Genomic DNA, 23744 nt, shown 5'->3' with positions numbered 1-23744 from the left:
TTTTCCAATGAGTCAACTCTTCGCATGAGGTGGCCAAAGTATTGGAGTTTCAGCTTCAGCATCAGTCCTTCCAATGAACATCCAGGACTGATCTCCTTCAGAATAGACTGGTTGGATCTCCTTGCAGTCCAAGGGACTCGCAAGCGTCTTCTCCAACACCACTGTTCAAAAGCATCAATTCTTCGGTGCTCAGCCTTCTTCACAGTCCAACTCTCACATACATACATGACCATAGGAAAAACTGTAGCCTTGACTAGACAGACCTTTGTTGGCAAAGTAATGTCTCTGCTTTTCAATATGCTATCTAGGTTGGTCATAACTCTCTTTCCAAGGAGTAAACGTCTTTTAATTTCATGGCTGCAATCACCATCTGCAGTGATTTTGGAGCCCCCAAAAATAAAGTCTGACACTATTTCCACTGTTTCCCCATCTATTTGCCATGAAGTGATGGGACCAGATGCCATGATCTTAGTTTTCTGAATGTTGAGCTTTAAGCCAACTTTTTCACTCTCCTCTTTCACTTTCATCAACAGGCTCTTTAGTTCCTCTTCACTTTCTGCCATAAGGGTGGTGTCATCTGCATATCTGAGGTTATTGTTATTTCTCCCAGCAATCTTGATTCCAGCTTGTGCTTCATCCAGCCCAGCGTTTCTCATGATGTACTCTGCATATAAGTTAAATAAGCAGGGTGACAATATACGGCCTTGCCGTACTTCTTTTCCTATTTGGAACCAGTCTGTTTTTCCATGTCCAGTTCTAACTGTTGCTTCCTGACCTGCATACAGGTTTCTCAAGAGGCAGATCAGGTAGTCTGTTATTCCCATCCCTTTCAGAATTTTCCACAGTTTATTGTGACATTATCATTCCTATAATTCAGAGCAGTGAAGTGACTTGCCTAAGGTCACACAGCTCATATCCAAGAACCGTGGCAGCCACTGAGAAAGAAAAACATGGTCTGCATGCCTGGGATGTTCTGGGAAGAAAAATGGGAGAAGACCTTGAAATCATGCTGTCAAAATGTCCCGGTAGAGTTCCTGATGTACTCATGACCAATGTTCATGACAAGGGGTGATTTTGTCCCCCAGTGAAGATTTGTCAAAGTTTGAAGACATTTTTGGTTGTCACAACTTGGGGCAGAGATGCTATTGGCATCTAGTGGGTAGAGACCAGGGAAGCTGCTGAAGATCCTACAGCATGCACGACAACCTCCACAACAAAGAATTATTCAGGGACTTCCCGGGTGTCCAGTGGTTAAGAATTCACTTTGCAATGCAGGAGAGGAAGGTTTGATCCCTGGTTGGAGAACTAAGATCCTACATGCTGCAGAGCAACTAAGCCCATGAGCGGCAACTACTGAGCTCACGCAGCACAACAAAAGATCCCACATGACACAGCTAAGACCCCACACAGCCGAATAAATAACTGCTAAAAAAGAGAATTGTTCAGCCCGACATGCCAATAGTGTCAGGGTTGAGAAACCCTGATTTAAGAGAATGTTCATTTTTTCAGCGTATGTATCAGAATCTTACACTTACTGATGTTCCAATCTGGGAATTTTCCGTAAATATTATAGGTACTTTTTTTTGATGGTTAAAGTGTATGCTACTCAAGATCCCTTTTCCAAGATCATTTTTGATCACTACATCGTTCAGGGAAAATCCTAAAGCAAAGATATTCAGCCCTGGGAAGCTGAGTGGATTAAGATGCTCCTATGCATGTGTTTGATAATTGATATATGCCTATGCCATGAGATTCATTGATCCATGTGGCATGTTTCTACATGTCACAGAACCTAAAAGGGAAAGCCCATCCCGGTGCGTGTGTTTCAGACCATCATTTTGTACCTCGTTAAGAACCTGACATATGGTAATGCTTACCACATCCACAAAGGCTTCGACCAATAGTGATTTCCAGTGAGGCTGCAAACAGTAATTACGTTTCTGAAGTGGTAGTTTAGATCTTATATTGCCAGTGGGAAAAAATACTAGTTTGCAGGCATGCCCCCAAATGAGCTCTAAAGAACTCCTTCCAAGAGTTATTTATCCTCTGTAATGGAAGGGGGCAGGAAGCGCAGTAAATCTGGAGGGGGATGGGCAGAGGACCTCAGTAAAAGGCCAGGTGGACCATGACTGCTCCTTGTAGTTACTCTGGAAACTGTTCTCGCTTTAAATGGTTCTCATAGAAGCTCTGGAAGACAAGTTTCTCTCAGCAGCAGCATCTCTACCTAATGCATTTGACACTGTGGATTAGCCCTCTTCCTCCCAGCAAGTTCTCTCCCCTGGGCTCTGAGGTTTGTGGTTTGCCAAGGGGCTGTCCACTGTTGAATCTGGAGCTGGGTATTTGGTTCAGTCCAACTGGGATCCCCAGGGCCTTAACTGGCCCAAACGCTCTGTGCTTTTTTGGTCCGCCTTCAATTCTGAGGCCCAGAAAAACATTTTTGGGTCTGGCACAGCCTTCCAGCTGAGGTAGGAAGATGAGGGTGTGTCTGCAAGGTTCGTATATTTTGCTGTCGGCCTCTTGGTAAAGATGGGTTAGTCTCAGATGACAGGGTCCAGTTCTCTGGCTGCGACCATGAGGCAGGCATGGGGCTGCAGGTCCCAGTGCATTCCTGAATTCCAGCAACCAGAGGCTTGGGGAGAGCGGGGGATGTGGAGGAGGACTGGGACTGAGGCTGAGCTATTGATGGCTCTGAGGGATTAAGTCCAGATATTGGTGGGGACCAGCAGAAGAAAGAGAGTCATTTAGAAGCAGGAGACCCAGCTCTCCAAGGGGAGCCATGTGGCCTCGTGCTCCAGAGGTGCCCTGGGCCCATTCCCCGCTCTGTCCACTGTGGCTGAGCTGCCTGGTGGCCTGGATGTGGGACTGGTCCTTTGTTCCTCTTGAAGGAAAGTTTTGGAAGCTTACAGTGCACTCTAATAATAACAATATTGTGTTGAATGCTCCCCATATGTTATACATTGCACTGGTGTGATCTTATTTATTATGGTGATCCCATCAGGTCTCTACTATTGTACCCATTTTTCAGGGTAGGAAATTGAGGCTCAGAGAACTTGAGCAAGCAATCAAACTTTAGTGAGATGTAAGTAAGTTATGGAATAAGTATGTAACAGAAGCCAGGCCCCAAACACTTAACCCCACTCACTACCCCCATGTTACCATCAAAAGATGGTTTTCCCTTCCTTTTTGTCTTGATACATCTATCCTAGGCTTTTTGAAATACTCTGTGGACAATAGCTTAGAGGCACACTGTGAAATACATACATTTGTGACAAAATAATCTTAGTTGTGAGGATTAAGAGATTTTTTTGTTGTTGTTTGAGGGTCATATTTGGACCTGAACTCACACACAGCTTTCTCCTTCTCACAAATGTTATTTAGGGTAAAGTGATGCACCAGGCGTATTTTTAAGTTTAACCAGGCATAACACACCCATCTAAATAAACATTTGAGAGTATTATAATTGGCCGTGTAATGGGATGTTAAAATGGGATGAGCCTTTGTCTAAGTTTCAGCTGAAACCAAGTGCCAACTACTTCCCTGTTCCTAAGTGGTCTCTTTGCAGCATCTCTCGCCATTGCCTGAGTGGGTGAAAGCAGGGAGACCACTGGCTCCCTTTCTGCATCTGGGGAGGCAGAGGAGATGGGAACATGCCAACAGCTATTCCTAAAGAAACCCTGCTCTCTAATCTCCAGCTACCCTCTTGGCTTCTACAACCACCTGTGTTGTCTGGAGTGGGGCAGATAGCCAGGATCCTGGTTTTTGGTTACCTCCTTTGGAAGTCCAGCTTGCATGCCCAGTGACCAGTTGAAATGACTGAGTAGTTGTGTCCCATGGACTTGAGGGCACAGTGGACTCCTGATTAAGACAGAGAGGGAATAGTTCATGGCAAACAAGACCTACCTGTGTGAGAGTCAGCCCGGGGTGGCTCTAGGTGCCTCCCAAGCCGGGTCCAGGGAGGGCTCGGGAAAGGGCAGCAGAAAGCCACAGCACATCGCTCTCCAGCTGCCCAGTGGCAGGGGGAGGAGCTGTAAGCCCCCAGCCAGAGCAAACTCATGTGAAATGACATCTGGGAACCACAGACAAGGGGTCACTAGAAAAGTCAGGGGCATTTTCAAAGAACCCATAGAAATGCTCCCATGGGGACAAGAAACAGTGGCACATGCCTGCCAAGCCCAGGGAACCTGGATGCCAACTCATAACAGTGCCAGCTAGTGAGGCCCTCTGTCACCTTTATCTTTCCTGTCTGTGCCCTCTTCAACTCTGGAACTGAAGAAACTGCCATTAGCAGTCAAGGGTAAGAGCGGTAAAGATCCAGTGCAGAGAAAGAGAATGCAAGCCTGCTCTCCCCACTGCAGAAAGCAAGCCTGAGATGGGGGATGAAATTGTGAACGCCATTTGCAAGTTTTTAAGTATTACCTGAGTATCACCTCCACATTAATGACTGAACTGAGATTGTTGGCAGGTGTAATGTAGACAAGCTCTTTTAAAACACTCTGAGCATGGGACCTACTCACATTTCATCCAGGGCAGAGGCAGGAACTGTCCACAGACGGTGTGTGAGTGGGCATTTGGGGGTGTCTGGGTAAAATCTGGGAGCATTAGGATGGTACCCTCTGTGTCTGCTTTCCAAAGGACACCCTGGATCTCACCTCTTTTCTTCCTCCCCTAGCCTGCTCCCAAGGGTAGTCCAACCTCAGGGCCTTTGCATTTACTCTTCCCCGCTAAGAATCCACAGAGGTTGCTCCCTGGCTGCCTTCACCTCTCTCTCATTTTAAACGTCCCTTTATCAGACATTTATTGAACCACACATTGCAAATCATCACTGCTCTGTCCAGCCCCCTTATCCCACCTTCTGAAGCTTTTTTCCACACCCCTTATCACCCCCAGACTTACACCTCTTATGTCTATTTATCATGTGGTCCCAGGTTGGCAGCTCTAGGAGAATGGAGACTGTTTTGTTCACTGTTCTTCCCAAGCACATAGAAATGTGCATGGTACATGGCGGTAATCCAATAAATATTTGTTTTGCTGTCATTGAATAGCTCTGCTTCCCCAGATTCCTTTTATTGTTCAGAGTACAGATCTATTCACGATATTCTAAAAGTGAATCTGGTCTGGGCAAGTTGACTTGTACCTTTATGTCCCAAGCATGTTTTCTCTGTCTGGGATATAAAGGGGCCCAGAGGACAGATTCACTTCTCACTGAGATGCCAGTGACCTGATCCCTTGGAAACTGTACATTGGGTGTCCCCAGAGGAATAGTTTTTTCTCCCCCTTTTTATTTCTGAGAAGAAAAAAATGCAGACACAGAATTCCTTCTCCCCATAGCCCGAAGGGTGATTTTTATGAATTTTTACCACATGTCCACACAAAACTTTAGCCTTTCTCTCACTGTGGGAAAGAATTTGAGCAATTTTTACTAGAGTCTTGTCAAGGTAGAGACCCTTATCAGGGAAAATGATTTTCTGAAGCAGCCTGAATTGTAAGGCAGTACGATTCTGTCTTGATATTGATTAAAAAAAAATTGGAGTATAGTTGCTTTACATTGCTATGTCAGTTTCTGCTGTACAGCAAAGTGAATCAGCCATATATAGATCTCCCCTCTTTCTTGGATTTCCTTCCCATTTAGGCCACTACAGATCACTGAGTAGCGTTCCCTGTGCAATACTGTAAGTTCTCATTAGTTATCTATTTTATAAGTAGAAGTTTATACATGCCGGTCCCAATCTCCCAATTCATCCCCCTGCCTTTGCCTTTTGGTGTCCATACATTTATTCTCCATGTCTGTGTTTCTGTTTCTGTTTTGCAAATAAGATCACCTATGCCGTTTTTCTAGATTGCACTTATGTGTGTTAATAATTGATACTTTGATTCTTTCTGTGACTCGTTACCAGTTTAACGCTAGAATGAAGATAAAGGATACCTTTTGGGAACTGGCTACTCAAAGAACTTGATAATGAGGTCTGCTCCTTGGCCTTGCCCCTGAGAGTCTTCCCAACACACCAGAAAAGTGATTCGTAAGTCAGAAAATTATTTAAGAGTGACAGAAACAAAAACCCTGTCTTCCTAACAGCTTTTCCCTGTTACTTCCTGACCTCCACTCCATTCCATCAGTATTACTGGGGAGTCTATATTTACAATGAGGAATGACTTTCTTAGAAATTAGACTTGGCTTGAAAATTGTATTTTTAGGGATGGCAAAATTAATTTGGTGTAGTGATAGAAAAACCAAGACCATGTATAATTGTTACCTGGTAGACTGATGATGTGAGCTCTGAAACTAGAATGCTTGGGTTTGAAGTTGAGCATCATCGTGTACCGGCTGTGTGACATTGGATAACGTACTTCTCAGTGCCTCAGTTTTCTGATCTGTATAATGGGACTCCTAACCACCTATCTCCTATGGTAGCTGTTAGGATTAAATGAGTTGACAGATGAAGAGGGCTTAGAACAGTGCCTGGTACACGAGACTGACTCTCTAAGTGTTGGCAGTATTTATTGTTGTTGGGGTGATGGTTAATCATGATTACTATTATCATCAACATTCTCCTAACCATCCTCCTACAAAACATGGCCCATTCAGGCTTTAGGATTTAGCAGAGGTAAAGCCACCAGTTGAATGTCTCTCAGTAAGATTCAACAAATTTGTTGTTGTTCAGTTGCTAAGTTGTGTCTGACTCTTTGCGACCCCATGCACTGCAGCATGCCAGGCTTCCCTGTCCTTCACTATCCCAGAGTTTGCTCAGATTCATGTCCATTGAGTCGATGATGCCATCTAACCATCTCATCCTCTGCCACCCTCTTCTCCTTTTGCCTTCAGTCTTTCTCAACATCAGGGTCTTTTCCAATGAGTTGTCTCTTCACATCAGGTGGCCAAAGTATTGGAGTTTCAGCTTCAGCATCAGTCCTTCCAATGAATATTCAGGGTTGATTTCCTTTAGGATTGACTGGTTTGATCTCCTTGATGTCCAAGGGACTCTCAAGAGTCTTCTCCAGCACCACAATTCAAAACACATCAATTTGGTGCTCAGCCTTCTTTATGGTCCAACTCTTACATCCATACATGACTACTGGAAAGACCATAGCTTTGACTAAACAGACTTTTGTGACAGAGTGATATCTCTGCTTTTTAGTACACTGTCTAGGTTGTCATAGCTTTCCTTCCAAGGAGCAAGCGTCTTTTAATTTCATGGCTGTAATCACCATCCACAGTGATTTTGAAGCCCAAGAAAATACAGTTTTTCACTGTTTCCATTTTTTCCCCATCTATTTGCTATGAAGTGATGGGACTTGATGCCATGATCTTAGGTTTTTGAATATTGAGTTTTAAGCCAGTTTTTTCATTATCCTCTTTCATCCTCATCAACAGGCTCCTTAGTTCCTCCTCTGCCATTAGAGTGGTGTCATCTGCATATCTGAGGTGATTGATATTTCCCCTGGCAATCTTGATTCCAGCTTGTGATTCATCCAGCCTGACATATTGCATGATGTACTTTGCATTTAAGTTAAAGAAACAGGGTAACAATATATAGCCTTGTCATACTCCTTTCCCAATTTTGAACCAATCAGTTGTTCCATGTCCAGTTCTAACTGTTGCTTCTTGATCTGCATACAGGTTTCTCAGGAGACAGGTAAGGTGGTCTTGTATTTCAATCTCTTTAAGAATTTTCCACAGTTTGTTGAGATCTACACTGTCAAAGGCTTTTACATAGTGAATAAAGCAGAAGAAGGTGCTTTTTCTGGAATTCTCTTGCTTTCTCTATGATCCAACGAATGTTGGTCTCTGGTTCCTCTGCCTTTTCTAAACCCAGCTTGTACATCTGGAAGTTCTCGGTTCATGCACTGCTGAAGCCTAACTTGAAGGATTTTGAGCATAACCTTACTAGTGAAATGAGCATAATTATATGGGAGTTTGAACATTCTTTGGCATTGCCCTTCTTTGGGATGGGATGAAAACTGACCTTTTCCAGTCCTGTGGCCACTGCTGAGTTTTCCAAATTTGCTGGCTTATTGAATGCAGCACTTTCATGGCGTCATCTTTTAGGATTTTAAATAGCTCAGCTAGAATTTATCGCCTCCACTAGCCTTGTTTGTAGTAATGCTCCCTAAGGCTCATTTGACTTCAGACTCCAGGATGTCAGGCTCTAGGTGAATGACCACACTATCATGATTATCTGGGTCATAAATACCTTTTTTGTATAGTTCTGCTGTGTATTCTTGCCACTTCTTTTTAATTTCTTCTGCTTCTGTTAGGTCTTTACCATTTCTGTTCTTCATTATGCACATCCTTACATGAAATATTCCCTTCATCTCTCCAATTTTCTTGAAGAGATCTCTAGTCTTTCCCATTGTATTTTTTTCCTCTACTTCTTTACACTGTTCATACAAGAAGGTCTTCTTTTCTTGCTCTTCTCTGGAGTTCTGCATTAAGTTAGGTATATCTTTCCTTTTCTCCCTTGCTTTTTGCTCTTCTTCTTTCCTCAGCCATGTGTAAAGCCTCTTTGGACACTTTGCCTTCTTAGATTTCTTTTTCTTGGGGATGGTTTTGGTCACTGCCTCCTGTACAATGTTATGAACCTCTGTCCATAGTTCTTCAGACACTCTGTCTGCTAGATCTAATTCCTTGAACCTATTCATCACCTCCACTATATAATCATAAGTGATTTGATTTAGGTCATACCTACCTGAATGGCCTAGTGATTTTCCCCACTTTTTTCGATTTAAACCTGAACTTTGCAAAAAGGAGCTGATGATCTGAGCCACAGCTCCAGGTCTTGTTTTTGCTCCAGGTCTTGCTTTGATAGAGTTTCTCCATCTTCTGCTGCAAAAAATATAATCAATCTGATTTTGGTATTGACCATTTGGTGATGTCTATGTTTAGAGTTGTGTTGCTGGAAAAGGGTGTTTGCTATGACCAGTGTATCCTCTTGACAAAACTCTGTTAGATTTTGACCTGTTTCATCTTATACTCCAAGGCCAAACTTGCCTGTTACTCTAGGTATCTCTTGACTTCCTATTTTTGCATTCCAGTCCGCTATGAAAAGCGGTGAAAAGGATGTCTTTTTTTTGATGTTAGTTCTAGAAGGTCTTGTAGGTCTTTATAGAACTGTTCAGCTTCAGCTTCTTTGGCATCGGTAGTTGGGGCATAGACTTGGATTACTGTGATATTGAATGGTTTGCCTTGGAAACGAACAGAGATCATTCTGTCATTTTTGAAATTGTACCCAAGTACTGCATTTTGAACTCTTTTGTTGACAAGAGGAATAATCCATTTCTTCTAAAGGATTCTTGCCCACAGTAGTAGATATAATGGTCATTTGAATTAAATTCACCCATTCCCATTCATTTTAGTTCACTGATTTCTAAGATGTCACTGTTCACTCTTGCCATCTTCTGCTTGACCACATATAATTTACCTTGATTCATGGACCTAATATTCCAGGTTCCTATGCAGTATTGTTCTTTACAGCTTCGTCCTTTACTTTCATCACCAGCCTTTGGTCCAACTGTCTCATTCTTTCTGGAGCTATTAGTAGTTGCCCTCTGCTCTTTCCCAGTAGCATAGTGGACTTAGTGGGGGGGCTTGTCTTCTGGCATCATATCTTTTTGCCTTATCATACTGTTCATGGGGTTCTCATGGCAAGAATACTGGAGTGGTCTGCTATTCCCTCCTCCAGTGGAACACATTTGTCAGAACTCTCCACTATGACCCATCTGTCTTGGAGGGCCCTGCATGGCATGGCTCATAGCTTCATTGAGTTATGCAAGCCTCTTTGCCTTGATAAGACTGTGTTCCATGAAGGGGCTGCCAAAGTTTGATTTTAGGATCCTTGGTGAAGGAATTGTGACCATAATTGGGCTGAACTCTGCTAGAGCCCCAGACAGGGGGCAATTCTGTAGTTTTGTTCCTGCTTTCTCTGCTCAGAGATTTGTAGGGATCTTTAGCCCAGTCTCATGAAAATCTAGATGACTGTCAGACAATAGGCTCAATCGAATGGCTAAGGAATGCTATCTAGCATTCTTAAAAAGAATTGAAAAAAGCATCTTGCAAAGTGACAGTGAAGCAATGTGTGCTGTGCAGTCGCTTCAGTCATGTCTGACTCTTTGCAACCCTACGCACTGTAGCCTGCCAGACTCCTCTATCCATGGGATTCTCCAGACAGAAGTACTGGAGTGGGTTGCCATGCCCTCCTCCAGGGGATCTTCCCAACCCAAGGATCAAACGTCTCTTATGTGTCTTGCATTGGCAGGTAGGTTCTTCAACTAGCGCCACCTGGGAAGCCCCGACACTGATGCAGACATGGGCCTAAATATTTTTGTAAGCTATAAGACCAAAATCAAACACAGCAAAATATTCTCTAAGCTGAATGTAAATCAAATGAATTTTTGCTCTGCTTTGTTTCGAGACCCTGGCTTGTGAATTTGACTCAGGAAGGATTCTGGCATCTCAGTTCCCCTTTCTCCCTCAGGGTATAAGCACCAGAGGAATGCAAGAGCGGATTCCAGTCACAACATCTGCTGGTGGGGGATTTGCTCTTTGCAGGTTGCCACACGATGTGCCGCTTTTATGGGTCTCAACTCCGAGCATCGCCAGGTGCCTGCTGCGCGCATTTTCCAGGCAGCCCGGAGCATTTCCGATGGGCGATCTCTCAGGATTTCTTTAAGGCTTGCAGTCTGTTAAGTGGAAAAGTTTTCTAGTTGATTAAAAACAAATTCTGAATCCAGTTTCCACAACTGTGTGTTTTTTGGTAACCATAGGAAAATGCAGTCAACAAGACTGAAATAGTCTGTGCTCTATTGAGAATGCAATTTTGGCCCTTCACCTCCTGGTCTGTAAAAAAGAACTCACCTAGATGGTCTCAGATTAACTTCAATGTGTGTGTGTGTGTGTGTGTTTTAGTTAAAATTCCCATTGGGTTCTTTGTCAATCTTCTCTGTCCCTTGCTGGGCTTCTCATTTTGTTCTCCTGATTTGGTGTCAGTTACTGGAGGTTTACTGTGTTTCTTTGTGGCAGCGTATTTCTCTGATTCGTCACGATGCCCATAGCCTTCTGTGGATATCTATGCATCTGAAGAAGCAATCATCTCTTTCCAACTTCATGGACTGACTTCTATAAGGAAAGACCTTCGCCTGCGAGAAGGGGCACACGGGAGTGTACTGTGACCCGTCTAATGGTGCAGGGCTCTAAGTGTGGGGGTTGTATTAGCTCTAGGTCCAAGGAGATGTGATAGCTTGACAGCTCAGGCCACAGCATCAACAGCATCAACAACACCGTGGTCCCTGGAGAGGAGGGCAGAGGATCCACAGTGGCTGCAAGGGCTGTGGGAGGCCTCAGTGACACCTTTAGAGGCTGGGGATCAGGGCAGGCAGTAGCTGTGGCTTGAGCCAGGTGCATACACTGGGTTGTGGGGTCAGCTGTCTGTAGGGTTGAGAGCCAGGGTTGGTAGCAAGGGCTAGGGCCAATCTTGGGTGCAGGGCCCCTGTCACTGCAGGATCGCCCTATGGGGTGTGCACAGCAGTACAAGCTGGTGAAGGGAGTTGGGCTGGAGGGGCATAGGTGCACAGCTGGAGGAACTAGCAGCAGGAGAACCCCGCAGTCCAGGCCAATGTAGGAATCAGGCCCTGGCTGTCTGTGTGCAGTCCTGTGCCTTAATGAAACTTTAAGAGCTGGCACTATCAGAAAGCCATTTCTGATGGGGAGACACGACTGGCCCTGGTCTCTCGCTCATTTCTTGCCTCATTCTCTGCTGAGCAGAAGCCACCTGCACAGGGAGCTTTCATGTCTGTAGAAACTAGCAAATTCTCTGTGCACTTCTCTCTCTCAGTGTGTATGTGTTCAGGGAGCCAGGAATTTTACCACCTTCTGCAAGCCACAGTGAGACACGTTTTGGCAGCCAGAAGGGGACCTTTGGGGTTTCTCAAAATACACACATCACAGAATGGCTGTACCTCTCTTGATTTAATATTTGTTGAAATATTGATTAGTTCAGATCTCCTGCAAGATAGCAAGAAATTTCTAATAATTGAAAAAAAATTTTTGGCTGTATCACATAGCATTTGGAATTTTAGTTCCCTGATCAGGGATCAAACCTGCACCCCCTGCGTTGGAAGCACAGAATCTTAACTGCTGGACCATCAGGGAAGTCCCAAATTTCTATTAATTGTATTAAGATCACATAGTTCCACATATCTATTTGCTTACTACATCCAAAGAGCTAATGTTTAAGTTTGAAGAGGATTGCAAATGATTTAACAGCTGATTTAAGTTCTTCATTCCAGTCCCATACCATAAAAAATTACTTGCTAACATTTGGGTACTGACCAAGCTACAACAACTTGTACCAGTACAAGTTGAAGTTTTTTTGCCACAACCTTATGAGGTAACCATTAATAGTAGACTCTTTTTACAGATGAGAAAACTGAGGCCAGAAGGTTTACAAAATTTGCCAAAGGTAACATATTTAAGAAGTGTCAGAACCTCCTGCCTGACAAGCCCCTTCAGGATCCATAGCGTAGGAGGGCCACTTGGCCTTCACTTTACCTAAATTTAGATATTTGACATTATCGCCACATGAGGTCATACAGTCATAGAAATGCACCAGAGAACTGAAAGAAGTCTGAACCACACTGTCCTCTATGGAAATATAAGTGTAAATATACATCTGCATATATTTATTTATACACATAGGATTATACATACACACATACATGTATACACACTGGATTATATTTCATTAGCATAAAGTTATATTGCTTTTCATTTTTGAGTGTGTTGAAGTCTTTAGTTAGGTGAGCACAGACATTTGCAATATGTTGTAGGTTCCATTACCCTGTTTTGATTTTCTATCAATAGTATACAGGAAGTCTCAACAGTGAAATTGGTCTGGCCATGTCTTAACATTGAAGATATTCCAGTGCATTGGAGCCTTAGGATTAGGAAGGCAATTTCGTCACTTCTTTTGTGAGGAAATGGAGACACAGAGATGTTGAGTAAAGTCCCCAAGGTCACACAGCTAGAAAGCCCTTCCACTGACAGAGCAGTGAGCTCTGTCCTGCACCCACTGCTCTTGATCCCTGGCTCGTGCCTCCAAACTAGCAAGGAGAGGCTAAGTTGCACATGTGGGCATTATTGTAGGAACATCCTAGAGGTCACGAAACATTTATTTCACAACCAGTGACTCCCTCCCATGCATTCTATTATTTTTTTTTTTTTAATATTTGCGAAGAAAGGTTCCATTTCTTTAGAACTTTTCACATTTCAAAACCCTTTTAAAACTGAGAATCAATATTGAACCCCATAGCCATCCTGGGAGGGGCTGTATGCAGGCATTGCTTTTTCTTTTTTTCAGATGGAAAAACAAAAGTCAAAAACTACACACCTTTCTCAAGATAACACCACTAAACAGGGACAGAGCTGTGACTGTAATCTGGGCTCCTGGCTTGGGACACGGCACTGAACCACACCGCTTTCCTGTCTAGCAGTATGTCTTACAGGAATTACAGATGGGCACAGCACAGCATTTTTGTTCTCCTGATGCTATTCATAAACCATTCTCAAACCCAGTGTATTTTCACTGAAAGAAACTATTCTTCATGTGATCAACAACTTGGCAAAAAAGATAATTAGATCGTCTAAACGCTATTCATAAAGTAAACGCTACGTCAGGATAGATATTAAGCACTTTCAAAGTTCCTACCGTATTTCCTTTCAGGGGTGAGGTATAAGATATATTTAAATGAAGCTTAGTCTGGGAAACCAGCATATTGCAATTAAAAATGCAGCCCTTGTAGTCTTGCAATTCTTTGTCTAAAGTCTTTCAACAAAAGAGGGTATTTTAATTCAATAAATAAAAGACAGGCACTTCCAGCTTTCCTATGGGGGAGTAGCTACCGCTTGTAGTTCACACACACAAAACAGAGAAAATACACAAACAAATAGTATTTGATTTTTCTTGGCTACAGGCTATTTTCATCTTTCAAGAGACCAAGGGAAAAACAACCTTAGAACGTTACCACCAAAACTTCCAAATTTATTGCAACACAACGTAATGGCAAAATGCTATTTTCTTGGCGCTCACATTTTTGAATAACCACCATGGCCAAAAATGCCGGGTTTTATATTTACAATAAACCCAAAGAAAATCTTGAATTCCACTCTCAAAGCTGGGATGGCAAAGATGTCGTGGGTTGTTCAGAGCAAACCATCGCGTCTAATTATTCAATCTTATCCTCTCTGTTTAACCTGAGCTTGAGGCATTTATTTCATGTTTATACTAGTTTAACACAAATCATGCTTGAAAGAGATTTCGTATCCTGTTTCCCTGTGTAAAGTTGGGCTACAATAGAAGACTTAACAATGCCGGCTGTTTCTTGGGCTTATCAGTTAAAGAAACACTAAACCTAAGAAAATACTTCCAGTGTAAACAAGATACAAAATCACACATGTAGCCACATTCCTCCAAGATCTGTCTGAATAGAGAAAAGTATAGATCTACTCTGAATAATTTCTGTTTTAACTTAGCATCAATATGCCTGTATCTGCTTTTCCTTCATTGTTATAAGCAATTTGTTCTGCTGCTATTGTATTCCACATAGGAAGTAAGGTATAATGTGGAGTAATAATAGATTTAAACGTACTTTAAAGTTCTGCACAAACATTATAGTTTTCAACTAATTTTAACCACAATTAAGTTAGTTTAAAGGATACAGTGAAAATCTTGTTCTAACCTTAACTCAGCACAATTTATTTAGAGTTGATATACATATATTAGTTGTTTCCAAGGATGTCAGTTACCATTCAATTCTCTGAGACTGAAATTTGTATAGACTGATTACTTGGTCAAGGGATGTATTCTAGTTTCTTAATGATAAATATATTTTCATGTTTTTGTAACAAGAAATGGAAAGCAAACTATCTAAATAAAGTAGCAATTTGTTAGAACATACCTTGTTTGAAGAAAGCAAATTTTTTTCAAAACTTTTCCACCACAGAGAACGGATATCCCTTTTTCCTTAAGCTTTTCTGCATCACAGATCCCATCCAAATTATTCTAAAGAAGAAACAAGAAGAAGTCCAAGCACCTTTTCTCTTCTGAGAAGAGCTAATCAAACATTCCTATCAAACTCTCAGCACTTTGAAAAGCACATTTTACACTACACACACACACACAGACACACACACACACACTCACTCTCACACTCACACACACTGCTTCTCACACTGGTTTTAGTACTGAATTAGGCGGTCCTCTTTTAAATTTCCACTCCCACTTTTTTTTTTTTTTTGGGTAAGGATTTCTAAATATTCTTTCTAGCCCAAAGCACACATTTCCAGCAAGCAAATTCTACAATGAAAAATTCTATAAAGTAGCAGAGAAGCACCTAGATAAGATGGAAAAATTTTAAGTATACTTTAAAATTGACTTAAGCAGGGCAATTATATTTTCTCTTTCTTTTTCAAATGCTGGCAAACAGCTGGATTAAATTGCATAAAGAAATAAAACTGTACAAACAGTACTGAGCTGGTTCTATTGGACTCTCACTTTTGGAGTAGAAATAATTTTCCTACATGTTAAAGCTGTTTTTTGGTTTAGTTCACTTCGGTCCTTTTTGCACTTTGGCAAGTTTAATGAAGTGGCTGTAGTCTATGCTTCTGGGAACAGGACACAAGATAATAACAGTGGGAAGCAAAACCTGACTCATGTTTCAAAAAAACAAATGATGGATAGCTCACAGCATAAGTGCAATCTGCAGGGTTTTAGTTATTTACATATTAGTGTCATCAATTAAATCGAAGGGATTCAGGCCCCAAACATGTATGAGTATATCACAACATCTTAAAAACAGACCATAAAAAAGTACATCTGACACTCCTGGAGATTCAGATGTTTATCAGTCTGACAGCTTCTTCTCTTCAGCTAGGGTGGGAGGGAGCCCAGGGCCGATCCTCTGGCTGCCTGGGACTGTGCACTCACCCAGCCCTGCCAAGGAGGAGAATCTTCCCCACTAAGGACCCCTGGGGATTGCTCGGCTTTGAATCTTTTCCTTCCATTTGGTTCTGCATTTTCTCAATCCTGGGGAATTCCCTGGCAGCCCAGTGGCTAAGACTCTGCACTTCCACTCCAAGGGGCATGGTTTTGATCCCAGGTCAGGAAGCTAAGATCCCGCGCGCTGCACAGCACAGCCAAAACATTAAAAAAAAAATTCTTGATTCTATTTCTTCTTCCTTAAAATCCTAGGTCCATTGGTGGTAAGGATGGTATTGCCACATAGAAGATGCCCTGTCCCATCCTTTGAGGGAAGTTTTGGATGAAGTGGCAGTCCAAATATAATTAATATTGATACTATTTCTATTAATGTTAATAATGCTAATTACCATTTATGAAATACTTATGCTGGGAATGCTGATAAACCCTCTACATATATCAACTCATTTAATAGATAGAATAACCTGGAGGGGTTATTACCATTACTTTCACACTACAGATAAGAGAACTGAGGCTCAGAGAGATTAATTGATTTTCCCAGGGTCAGCAGGCTGGAAAGGTAAGAACTGAGGTTCAAATTCAAAGTTGGCTGACCCTTAGGCCACGTGCTGTGTTAGGGCTGAGAGCTTCTTTTCTTTCATTTGTTTAACTTGTTTTCTTATGGTAAATAAGGCGGAAGCAGATGTAAACGTACAGAAAGCATAAGAAGAGATGCTCAAAGTGAAGTGGAAATTGAGAAATAATGTTTGTGGTGATGGAAAGTTTTGGAAATACATAATGATGGTTGTACTCCACTATGTGTATAATTAATGCTAATGAATTACTTAGCAAAATGGCAAAATTTTTGTTGTACATATTTATCACAATAATAAACAGTATTTAAAAAAGAGAGAAATTCTCCTTTAAAATAAGCAGTGAAATATCACTTTTTAATGTTGATTAAATAATTTTGATTATTTTTTAAATGTCTCTAAGAGCTCCAGTTGAGCTATTTGAAATCCTGAAAAATGATGCTGTGAAAGTGCTGCACTCAATATGCCAGCAAATTTGGAAAACTCAGCAGTGGCCACAGGACTGGAAAAGGTCAGTTTTTATTCCAGTCCCAAAGAAAGGCAATGCCAAAGAATGCTCAAACTACTGCACAATTGCACTTATCTCACACGCTAGTAAAGGAATGCTCAAAATTCTCGAGGCCACTTCAGCAATATGTGAACCGTGAACTTCCAGATGTTCAAACTGGTTTTAGAAAAGACAGAGGAACCAGAGATCAAATTGCCAACATCCGCTGGATCATAGAAAAAGCAATAGAGTTCCAGAAAAACATCTATTTCTGCTTTATTGACTATGCCAAAGCCTTTGACTGTGGATCACAACAAACTGTGGAAAAACTGAAAGAGGTGGGAATACCAGACCACCTGACCTGCCTTTTGAGAAATTTGTATGCAGGTCAGGAAGCAACAGTTAGAACTGGACATGGAACAACAGACTGGTTCCAATTAGGAAAAGGAGTACGTCAAGGCTGTATATTGTCACCCTGCTTATTTAACTTCTATGCAGAGTACATCATGAGAAACGCTGGGCTGGAAGAAGCACAAGCTGGAATCAAGATTGCCAGGAGAAATATCAATAACCTCAGATATGCAGAAGACATCACCCTTATGGCAGAAAGTGAAGAGGAACTAAAGAGCCTGTTGATGAAAGTGAAAGAGGAGAGTGAAAAAGTTGGCTTAAAGCTCACCATTCAGAAAACTAAGATCATGGCATCCGGTCCCATCACTTCATGGGAAATAGATGGGGAAACAGTGGAAACAGTGTCAGACTTTATTTCTGGGGGCTCCAAAATCACTGCAGATGGTGACTGCAGCCATGAAATTAAAAGACGCTTACTCCTTGGAAGGAGAGTTATGACCAACCTAGATAGCATATTGAAAAATAGAGACATTACTTTGCAAACAAAGGTCCATCTAGTCAAGGCTACGGTTTTTCCTGTGGTCATGTATGTATGTGAGAGTTGGACTGTGAAGAAGGCTGAGCACCAAAGAATTGATGCTTTTGAACAGTGGTGTTGGAGAAGACTCTTGCGAGTCCCTTGGACTGCAAGGAGATCCAACCAGTCCATTCTAAAGGAGATCAGTCCTGGGTGTTCATTGGAAGGACTGATACTGAAGCTGAAACTCCAATACTTTGGCCACCTGATGCAAAGTAGTTGACTCATTGGAAAAGACTCTGATGTTGGGAGGGATTGGAGGCAGGAGGAGAAGGGGATGACAGAGGATGAGATGGCTGGATGGCATCACTGAGTCGATGGACATGAGTCTGAGTGAACTCCGGGAGTTGGTGATGGACAGGGCGGTCTGGCGTGCTGCGATTCATGGGGTCGCAAATAGTCGGACACGACTAAGCGACTGAACTGAACTGAAGAGCTCAGGAAATTCTTTTCATTTCCCTGAGATTCAGTTCTCTTATTTTTTAAAATTTGTATTTATTTTAAAAATAATTTTATTGAAGTATAGTTGATTTACAGTGTTGTGTTAGTTTCGGGTGTACAGCAAATTGAATCAATTTTATATATATCTGCATCCTCTCTTCAGAGAAGGCAATGACACCCCACTCCAGTACTCTTGCCTGGAAAATCCTATGGACGGAGGAGCCTGGTAGGCTGCAGTCCATGGGGTCGCTAAGAGTCGGACACGACTGAGCGACTTCACTTTCACTTTTCACTTTCATGCATTGGAGAAGGAAATGGCAACCCACTCCAGTGTTCTTGCCTGGAGAATCCCAGGGATGGGGGAGCCTGGCGGGCTGACGTCTATGGGGTCGCACAGAGTTGGACACGACTGAAGTGACTTAGCAGCAGCAGCATCATCCTCTCTTAGGTTCTTTTCCCATATAGGCCATTACAGACTACTGAGTAGAGTTCTCTGTGCTGTACAGTAGGTCCTTATCAATTCTGTATTTTATATATATAGTAGTGTGTATATGTCAGTCCCAGTCTCCCAATTTATCCCTCCCCTGCTTCTCCCCAGTGAGCATAAGTTTGGTTTCTACATCTGTGACTCTATTTCTGTTTTGTGAATAAGTTCATTGGTTCCATTTTTTAGCTTACACATATAAGTGACATCATATAATATTTATCTTTCTCTATCTGACTTTCTTAAGTCAGCATGTCAATCTCTAGATCCATGCATGTTGCTGCAAATGGCATTATTTCATTCTTTGTAATGACTAATATTCCATTGTATGTATGTTCCACATCTTCTTTATCCATTCCTCTATCAGTGGACATTTAGGTTGCTTCCATGTCCTGATTATTATAAATAGTGCTGCAATGAACATTGAGGTGCGTGTATCTTTTCCAGTTATGGTTTTCTTTGGATATATGCCTAGAAGTGGGATATGGTAGTTCTACTTTTAGTTTTTTAAGAAGCCTGCATACTTTTCTCTGTAGTGGCTGTATGCACTTGCCTTCCCACCAACAGTGCAGAAGGTTTCCCTTTTCTCAAACCCTTTCTAGCAATATAGACTTTTTGATGAGGGCCATTCTGACCAGTGTGAAGATACCTCATTTTAGTTTTGATTTGTATTTCGCTAATAATTGGTGATGTTAAGCATCTTTTCATGTCCTTTTCGGCCATCCCTGGTGGCTCAATGATAAGAATCCACCTGCCAATACAGGAGATGTGGGTTTGATCCCTGGGTTGGGAAGATCCCCTTTGGAGAAGGAAATGGCAACCCACTCCAGTATTCTTGCCTGGGAAATCCCATGGACAGAGGAGCCTGAAAGGCTGTAGTCCATGGTGTCCCAAAAGAGTTAGACACAACTTAGCAACAAACAACAGCAGCAATGTCTTCTTTGGATAAATGTCTATTTAGATCTTCCATCCATTTGAAATATCACTTTTCATCAGATTGCCTAGAATTGGAAAGCTGGAAAATGCCTATGGCAGACATATGGTGACCCCGATGTGCTGCCTCTGCTGTGGACAAATGTGGTTATTCTAGAGAGCCATCTAGAAGTACTTAGTCATGTTACATATGTATCCTAGGACCCATGAAACTCCTTGTGGGATAGTCTTTGGTGAGCTTCTTGCACTGAGCCATGAGAAATCCATCCCCCCAAAACTAAGAGTTAAGTATGGGAGATATGAGATATTATGTAGCTGCTAGAAGCAAAGAGCCAGATGTGGGATTTGAACAATGATTCCCCACACCAGATCACCTAGGTCTGACTGTTGGTTTTGGCATCTGTCATTTGGCAAATAATCTAAATTCTCTGTTTTTCAGTTTCTTCATCCGTAAAATGGGGGGGAAAAATAAAGCATCTATCTCCAAGTTATGACAATTAAAAGAATTAATACTTGTAGAGTTCTTGGGATCTTGCCTCATGTGAAAGAAAAAATGCTACTATTTGTGTTTTTTAAATAAATAAAATGGACAGCAACACTGATTTTTAGCCAATGAGGCTAAAATCAAAGTGTTGGTGGGACTGATTCTTATCTAGAAGCTCTGAGAAAGACTCCACCAAATCAGGTTGTTGGTAGAATTCAGGTCCTTGCAGTTGTAGGACCGAGGTTGCTGTGTTCTTGCTAGCCGTCAGCCAGGGGCTGCTCTTAACTACTAGAGGTCACCCCACTCCTCATCACATGGCTCCTTTCATCCTCAAACCAGTGAAGGTGTGTTGAATTGTTTTCATGCCTGAGTTCTCTCTGAGTGCTTCTTTTACAAGAAGCTGGAGAAAACTATTTTTAAAGAGCTCATGTGATTCGGTTAGGCCAACTGGGATAATTGTCTTACCTTAATGTTAATTGACTAGTAACTATAATTATATCTACAATATTGCTTTGTCAGGTAACATAAGATCATCATGCCCCAGGGGAAAAGATTGGGATGGGGGCATCTTAGAATTCTGCCTACCACAACCGTTGGTCATGAAAAACATTATTCTAAGTAAAAGTAAGAAATAGATTGAGAAATACGATATAGTACTGGGATGGCTCAGACAGTAAAGAATCTGCCAGCAATTCAGGAAACCTGGGTTCAATCCCTGGGTCAGGAAGATCCCCTGGAGAAGGGAATAGCTACCCACTCCAGTATTCTTGCCTGGGAAATCCCATGGACAGAGGAACCTGGTGGGCTACAGTCCATGGGGTTGCAATGAGTTGGACACAACTGAGCAACTAACACTTTCACTTTTCACTGGGATGGTTAATTCTATGTGTCAATTTGATTGGGCTACCAGGTACCCAGATATTCAAGTCAGTTCAGTTGCTCAGTCGTGTCCGACTCTTTGCGACACCATGGACTGCAGCATGCCAGGCTTCCCTGTCCATCACCAACTCCCGGGGCTTAATCAAACTCGTATCTGTCACATCGGTGATGCCATCCAACCATCTCATCCTCTGTTGTCCCCTTCACCTCCCACCTTAAATCTTTCCCAGCATCAGGGTCTTTTCAAATGAGTCAGTTCTTCGCATCAGGTAGCCAAAGTATTGGAGTTTCAGATTCAGTATCAGTCCTTTCAAGGAATATTCAGGACTGATCTCTTTTAGGATGGACTGATTGGATCTCCTTGCAGTCCAAAGGACTCCCAAGAGTCTTCTCCAACACCACAGTTCAAAAGCATCAATTCTTTGGTGCTCAGCTGTCTTCACAGTCCAACTCTCACATCTATTCATGACCACTGGAAAAACCATAGCTTTGACTAGAGGACATTTGTTGGCAAAGTAATATCTCTGCTTTTTAATATGCTATCTAGGTTGGTCATAACCTTTTTTCCAAGGAGCAAGCATCTTTTATTTTAATGGCTGCAGTCACCATCTGCAGTGATTTTGGAGCCCCTCAAAAATAAAGTCTGTCACTGTCTCCACTGTTTTCCCATCTATTTGCCATATAGTGATGGGACCAGATGGCATAATCTTAGTTTTCTGAATGTTGAGTTTTAAGCCAACTTTTTCACTCTCCACTTTCACTTTCATCAAGAGGCTTTTTAGTTCCTCTTCACTTTCTGCCATAAGGGTGGTGTCATCTGCATATCTGAGGTTATTGATATTTCTCCTGGCAATCTTGATTCCAGCTTGTGCTTCATCCAGCCCTGCATTTTGCATGATGTACTCTGCATATAAGTTAAATAAGCAAGGTGACAATATACAGCCTCGACGTACTCCTTTCCCGATTTGGAACCAGTCTGTTGTTCCATGTCCAGTTCTAACTGTTGCTTCCTGACCTGCATGCAGATTTCTCAGTATTCAGGTCAGGTGGTCTGGTATTCCCATCTCTTTAAGAATTTTCCACAGTTTGTTGTGATCCACACAGTCAAAGGCTTTGGCGTAGTCAATAAAGCAAAAGTAGATGTTTTTCTGGAACTCTCTTGCTTTTTCCATGATCCAGCAGATGTTGGCAATTTGATCTCTGGTTCCTCTGCCTTTTCTAAATCCAGCTTGAACATCTGAAAGTTCACAGTTTATGTACTGTTGAAGCCTGGCTTGGAGAATTTTGAGCATTACTTTACTAGTGTGTGAGATGAGTGCAATTGTGTGGTAGTTTGAACATTCTTTGGCATTGTCTTTCTTTGGGATTGGAATGAAAACTGACCTTTTCCAGTCCTGTGGCCACTGCTGAGTTTTCCACATTTGCTGGCATATTGAGTACAGCACTTTCACAGTGTCAGCTTTTAGGATTTGAAATAGCTCAACTGGAATTCCATCACCTCCAGTAGCTTTGTTCGTAGTGATGCTTCCTAAGGCCCACTTGACTTCACATTCTAGGATATCTGGCTCTAGGTGAGTGATCACACTATTGTGATTATCTGGGTCATGAATATCTGTTTTGTATAATTCTTTTGTGTATTCTTGCCACCTCTTCTTAATATCTTCTGCTTCTGTTAGGTCCCTACCATTTCTGTCCTTCATTGTGCCCATTTTTGCATGAAAGGTTCCCTTGGTATCTCTAATTTTCTTGAAGAGATCTCTGGTCCTTCCCATCCTATTGTTTTCCTCTCTTTGCACTGATTACTGAGGAAGGCTTTCTTATCTCTCCTTACTATTCTTTGGAACTCAGCATTCACATGGATATATCTTTCCTTCTCTCCTTTGCATTTTACTTCTCTTCTTTTCTCAGCTATTTGTAACGCCTCGTCAGACAACCATTTTGCCTTTTTGTATTTGTTTTTCTTGGGGATGGTCTTGATCCCTGCCTCCTGTACAATGTCACAAACCTCCATCCATAGTTCATCAGGCAGTCTATCTATCAGATCTAGTCCCTTAAATCTATTTCTCACTTCCACTGTATAATCATAAGGAATTTGATTTAGGTCATACCTGAATGGTCTAGTGGTTTTCCCTACTTTCTTCAATTTAAGTCTGAATTTGGCAATAAGGAGTTCATGATCTGAGCCACAGTCAGCTCCCAGTCTTGTTTTTGCTCACTGTATAGAGCTTCTCCATCTCTGGCTGCAAAGAATATAATCAATCTGATTTAAGTATTGACCATCCAGTGATGTCCATGTGTAGAGTCTTCTCTTGTGTTGTTGGAAGAGGGTGTTTGCTATGACCAGTGTGTTCTCTTGGCAAAACTCTATTAGTATTTGCCCTGCATCATTCTGTATTCCAAGGCCAAATTTGCCTGTTACTCCAGGTGTTTCTTGATTTCCTATTTCTGCATGCCAGTCCCCTATAATGAAAAGGACATCTTTTTTTGGTGTTAGTTCTAGAAGGTCTTGTAGGCCTTCATAGAACCATTCAATTTCAGCTTCTTCAGCAT

At 42.0% G+C, this 23744-nt stretch overlaps 1 protein-coding gene across 2 annotated transcripts in view; it reads right to left on the bottom strand.

Annotated features, from left to right (window-relative positions):
- The window catches only part of VIT (vitrin), a 124912-nt gene extending 109677 nt beyond the window's left edge, over window positions 1-15235 (bottom strand). For both annotated transcript variants that reach the window (XM_027555001.1, XM_027555002.1), the window contains exon 1: window positions 14947-15235. The gene's annotated coding sequence lies outside the window, so the exon portion shown is untranslated. The remainder of the gene's footprint in view (window positions 1-14946) is intronic.
- Between the last annotated feature and the right edge of the window lie 8509 nt (window positions 15236-23744).

Source organism: Bos indicus x Bos taurus, chromosome 11, assembly GCF_003369695.1.
Source record: "Bos indicus x Bos taurus breed Angus x Brahman F1 hybrid chromosome 11, Bos_hybrid_MaternalHap_v2.0, whole genome shotgun sequence".
In the NCBI taxonomy this organism is placed as follows: domain Eukaryota; kingdom Metazoa; phylum Chordata; class Mammalia; order Artiodactyla; family Bovidae; genus Bos; species Bos indicus x Bos taurus.
This window is presented reverse-complemented; position numbering and strand designations above follow the sequence as displayed.